The following is a 6,497-nucleotide window of genomic DNA, read 5'->3' on the forward strand; positions in this document are numbered from 1 at the left end:
TCCTCTTCAGAGTTCACTTGAAATAACAAAAGGCCATTGGAATAGATATATATTTGAAGAATTGAATCTTACGCGTATTTCCCGTGTTGTTTTTATAATAATTAAATCATTTTAGTTGAATTTTTTTAATGAGAACGTGAGAATGGATGGGAAATTTTTAAAAAAGAAACAAAAAAATAAAAACAAATGCTCCAATTGTGATGGTTGACCAAGACTAATTAATTATCACTTACATAGGTTTAATGAAGGGGATATAATTTAAGGGTGTCAGTTCGGCTCGGTTCCCCTTTTTTGGTTCAGTTTCGGTTTGCTTTAGAGGGATGATGAGGTTAATCGAAACCAAACCGAGAAATTATTTGGTTCTATATTTGGATACTCAAGCTGATTTAATTCGGTTCAGCTCGATTTCGGTTTCAATTTGGTTCTGTAATTTGGTTTTGCAACTCGGTTTTAATTTGGTTATGTAAACAGTTTCACTCTTGGACAATGATTGTGATGGATCAAAGGTCATAGTGGGCTCAAGTTATAGACATTATGGTCATTGTTAACTCCAAAATTATCTTAGCATGTGAATATGTGTAATAACTTGCAAAAAACACTTACCACCCCCCCCCCAAAAAAAAAGGTGAGTACTCATATACTCAAACTAATACCAATTCGGTTTAATTCGATTTGGTTTGAACAAACGGTTCTTATACCTTGAACTGTAATAGAACTGATCCAAGGTGAATACTCATATACTCAAATTAAATCAATTCGTTTTAATTTGGTTCAGTTAATTTGGCTCAGTTTCGGATTTGGTATTCGGTTTTGATTACAAATTGACACCCATAAGATATATACATGGATGAGATTTATTTTATTTTATTTTATAGGGATATGTGGTAATTTTGCACGATCATGTGTCTAGGTGCAGGGGCTGCACAATCAGTTAGTGTTCTTTTTCCCAAATATAAATTAGGGAATATTTTTCGACATGACTCGTTTAGGGAGAGTTTTTTAAAAGGTCTAAAAATTGTCATTTGTCTAAAAAAAAAAAAATTTCGTGGTCAAATTATTCACCTTTTCCTTGGTTTATGCTAAGTTTTAGCTTACAGAAATTACACCATGATTTATGATGAGTGGTTTCAATCTAATACGAGATTTTGTCACTTAAAAATTTCAATACATGATAAGCCATTTGATTAATTTTACAAGACCTGACAAATAGAATGCCACAAGATTCTCTTTCTAACCAATAGTTTGAAGGTCACCCATATGTGATATTGTGTAGAGAAATTTCTCAAAAGAGGCAGTGTGAAAGGCATTTCCTATAAATATTGATGATTATGATTTTGACATGGTTATTAGGGTAGATATGTGACAAAAGATACCACACTTATCTCATCAATTGATTAATTTCACATTAAACAAGCCCACCAAGTGGTAAAAGAGTGGACATAAAAAGTTTCAGAAAATTATTGTAATGAAACCTAATGGTATTCTTGGGAATATAATGTTCACTTTTAAGTCATTTCTAATTGTAAATTTATGACTATGGGGATCCGAAAAAAGTGATCATAAACAACACTTTAAAATTTTCTTTTGCTGATATCAGCTAGTACATAAATGATCCACCAAGTAACCTAAATGGTCCTCTTCAAGATTTCATAAGAATAGACAAAGTGAAGTCCCTCATTTCAAGATTTCATAAGAATGGACTTAATAAAGTTTCCTATTTCATATATTGAAAAAAATGAACAACTCGGTGAGCTAGGGTTCAGAATCAATTGATCTCCCGACAATGGATCCGATCACACCAATATAAGAATTTATTCCCGCACATCCACAGGGACAAAATTATTTGGCATATCGAGTCATTGACTGTTGGATAGATAGAAAGCTACTTGGATAAACCATAAATTAGTTTTAATGATATATCTCAATCAAATGACCAATTAGAGAGATTTTTTTTTGTACTGTTTTGAACCGTGCTTGATTTTCAAAAAATTCTACAATTATTTTTCTAACAGTTTTGACACCATAGATTGGTTTGAAATGAAAGATAAGCCACAATGTTATTTTGAACTTGAAATTTATTAGTCATTTAAGAGGTGTATGGAATACCCTTGATACAACAGGCATCAATGTCTAGACACGAATCCCTTCTCTCCATTTATTTATTTATTTTTCTATTCAGACTCCAAATAATACTCCCATCACTTATGTAAGTGAGTTAATAATTATTAATAAACTTATAATGAAATCCCACAATGCTTGCAGAGGTCAAGGGAGCAAGAATGTGAAATAATATAAGTTGTATTGGATTGGATCAGAATGTTTTGTCTCTTAAAATACGGATACCTTAATTTTTTTAGACTGTTTTACCTTCTCCTGTATCAATATTACCACTATAACATCGATATTAGGTATCGAGAATATTAATACATGTCAATCAATATTGATATGAACAACCCAATACCAATAGGTTGAACCGTGCCACCAATATATTTTTTTTTAATTAATTAACACTACTTACAGGCTAAATATGGTGATTTTCAAGGTATGATTTTCTAGGCATGCTTCTATAAGAAACGAACCCAAAATATATATTTGAGATATAGTGTAAGTATCAATTAGTTCATTTAATACAGATGTATCAATAGAATGATTTGAATATATTTATATGCATTTGGAATATTGGACTAGCAAGGAAACAACTAGTATTTTGTTTAAGAAATCACGCCCAATATTTGATAAATTATTCATTTAATGTAGATAGATGTAGATGTAGATGTATATGTAGATAATGGTTTTGACTACCATATTTATATGCATTTGAAATGAATTAACGAGGAAACAACTAATAGTGTTTTTTCTCCTGAACAAGGCCCTTGGACTGTTTGGTAGAGAGACTCTGGCCTTTTCTTGGTTACATCTAATGGTTGGGACACCTTAGGGGGTGTTTGGTTTGGTAAATCTTTGGGATGACATTCTTTAGAATGATAATTCTGAATTTTTGGAGTTGTTTGGTTCCACTAGGATGACCCTCATAAGTGAACACCCTACTTTTCATGAATGACCATATTACAAAGGATGTGTTCCAAATCTGAGTTTACCTCAATACTTAAACTTAGATTTGAGCAATCTTTTTACCACCTAGTATAAAAGGAGAAAGTGAAAAGAAATTCTCTATGGAAGCCAATATCTCAACCCACGAGAAACATGTACTAGCCTCAAGACAACCAAACGATTTTTCAGAAAGAAACATAATTCAGAAGAATGTCTATCAAAAGGTTGACATTCATATCCGATAAATACACCATTTGATTTACCGAATCAAACACCGCATCGACTCAAATCCTCTTTAGTCATTGGAACGTTCAGTACACATTTGACGGTTGACAAAATCTAGGAGTGCGTATTAATGCGTTAAGATATGTGTTTGAATCCTTCCAAGTCCCAATTATCCAATATTGTGTTGGGCATCCCATCGGTTGGAGAGAATCTAAATACACCCTGACCGCGTAACACCTGAGCACGCGCCTCAAGGATCTGAATCGTTTTCTTATTCATGAAGTTTCTATTTAAATACACGTGAATTGCACGTTAATCAAATAAAAATAAAAGATTCTTGAAGTGTTCCTTGGTATAATACACATGTGAGCCGCCGTGTGAAGGAACAAATTAAAAACCATGCATCAACGCAAGCAGAAGTCCAGAATAAACTTGGCTAGCTAACCAAGTCAGAGATGTCTTATAACCCAATCAATTGGTGACATATATAGGAAAAATGACCACTTTGACTTAGGTTCTCTGGGTGGTTCACCTAGTTTTACTTACCACGTAATATTGATGATGTGACAATTTCAGGTTGCTACATGTGTAAGCAAGTATTTTGGTTGTGGATTGCATTCTCCTCTAATTGCAACTTGCAAGTAAAGGAAGGAGAAAATTAAAAGTGAAAATTTGAAAACAGACACATGATACTTTTTGTAATCTTGAGAGTGAAATTACTTGTGACACTTTTTTTTTTTTTTTTGTATAACTATAATTTTCCATATAATCTTTAGTTTTCTTTTCAGCAAGTGGTGGGACCAATCAGGTGGTGTATGAGAGCATTTTCAGTGCATGGGGCGGGGGGTAGCATAGTCTTTTTGCATCCACTTATATCTAGGCGTTGCCTGTGTCAAACCGAAAACATCTTTTTCACTAAATTTTAATAATCAAATCTAGAATGAGGTTAGTTATAAAATCAAGTATAATGATAACAAAATTTTCCATTTTAGCTAGCTAGTAACTAGATGAAGCCCTAGGGATTTATAGACTTTCATGAAATGTATGAAAGTGTCTCTTCTGAGGCATAGAGACTTTGTATCTATGGATTTGAGAGATTTCCCATGATCTTGAACACATTCACAAATCATTCATATAAAATGATCAAAATACCCCCAAAGGGAAAATATGATAAGAAATTGTTAATTATCCCAAAAACTTGTTGGTATGTCTGAATGATAGAATATTTTGTCAACACCCGAATTTGACATCAAAATTACCTTATTTGCCCCTTTATTGGAAGAAGATTCCGTTTTAATTGAGTGAGACCTATCAATGATCGTCGTGGTCACCATTTTATAGACTACCACATCCTCTGTTCTTTAAGCTTTACGATGTGGGATTAGTATGGAAGGTGGGTTTTCTTCGGTGCTTTCTAACTCGACCCCATAATGTCCGCCATGCTGGATCCTTTGTTCCTTCCACTTGTGAAGTTCTAACCCCGGATTAGAGAATGGTTTTAGTAGACTTGTGATATTGGCTTAATGTTTAGATTGCTTTTTAAGTTTTTCCATTTATATAGATATGAAATCATATGATCTTGTTTACCACCAAAAAAAAATTTAAAAGAAAAAAAAAAACCTAAATCAATTATCTATACCCAAGTCTTCAAATGTCAAGTGTCCTTTTCTACGAAAATCATGCCTTTAAGCTGCGTTTGGTAGTTATTTAGCTACAGAAACGATGTTTCGTGCTAAAAACAGATTTTTAGTTTTTTGTGTCAAAATGTCATTTTAGAAAAAAAAAAAAAAGTGTTGGGTGAACCTGTTTCAATAACGATTATCCTAGGGCCCGTTTGATAACGTTTCTATAGTTTCTGTTTCAAGAAATGACAGAAACGGAATTAAAGGTGTTTGATAAGTCATGTTTCTAGAAGTCGATAGTAACCAACGAAAGAATGACCACGAGTCGTTTTCAAAAATGGCAAACTTGTTCCGTCTGGGTCGTTTCTTGAACCACAAATAAGTAGAAATTTCTATTTCTATTTCTGAAAACAAGTGAAACGAAACATTTTTATTAAATGCATTTCTTGAAACGTTATCAAACGGGCCCCTAGTTGTTGGCTTTTGTATTTGACACAAAACTGAAATGACATAACAAGTTTTTGCCGTTCCATCATTTTTAATTTCTAACAGTTTTTTTTTTTCCAGAAAAACTGAAAACAGGTTCCCTTCAGCATTGATTATTTGGAGCGTTTTGGTGTTGAGAAGGTTATCTCTATATTTGTGCAATTGTTGTTCATTTTCTTTCGTTTTTTTTTATAAATTTGCAATTGTTGTTCATGATTTCCTCGAGTTGATTTGATATTGGGTATTTTTTTTGACTGAGTAAAGAGCACTAAACAACCCCATATGAGTAAGGGTGTCAATTTCAAATCGAAACTGAATACCGAATCCAAAACCAAGCCGAATTAATCATACCAAATTGAACGGAATTAATTTGATTCAAATTCAGTTATCAAGTTGAGACCAAACGCTTTATTCCTTTTTTTGTTCTCACATACAACGTAAAAACGTCCGAAATGTTTTTTCTGGATAACTACCAAATACAGCCTTAGGGTTAACATTTGATTTTCATTGGATGCTTCACTCACTAACACAACCAAAGAATTGGGTTGGGGACACAAGCATCTTCTTCTGTTGTAGAATTAAACTTGGTTAGGTTTTGAAGTTTAGAATAGAGTCCCATAGTTAGTAAAATACACATATTATATTCGTATAATACACGCATCCGAACGTTTAATTCAAAAGTTCGTAATTTGGCGTATCAATCCAAAAAAACCATTTAATACGCAAATTTTAAAGATAACCGTATTATACACGAATAATACTCGTATAATACGTTGCATACTCAATAAAACTTTTGGGTTCAAAAATAAATAAATTTGAGATTAACCCAAATGGGCCAAATCCCAATTCCCAACCCTTGTCTTCTATTAGAAATCCTAATCGATCGAAACTATAACCCTCCTTCCCTCATCTAAGTAAATCAGAAAAATGAGGAACCCTTGCCCCAGTGACCCCTTCTCTTCCATCTCCGTTCTCGGCGGCCAATGACCGAGGGCAATAGGTAAGACATCAATACCCCCTGCTCTCATTCTCTTCTCCATTTCTCTTCCCATCGATTATTGAAAACCCAATCAACCCTTCTTCTTCTCCGTTTATCTTCCCATTGGTAGTTGA

This window comes from Macadamia integrifolia, chromosome 6, assembly GCF_013358625.1.
Source record: "Macadamia integrifolia cultivar HAES 741 chromosome 6, SCU_Mint_v3, whole genome shotgun sequence".
Taxonomy (NCBI): Eukaryota; Viridiplantae; Streptophyta; class Magnoliopsida; order Proteales; family Proteaceae; genus Macadamia; species Macadamia integrifolia.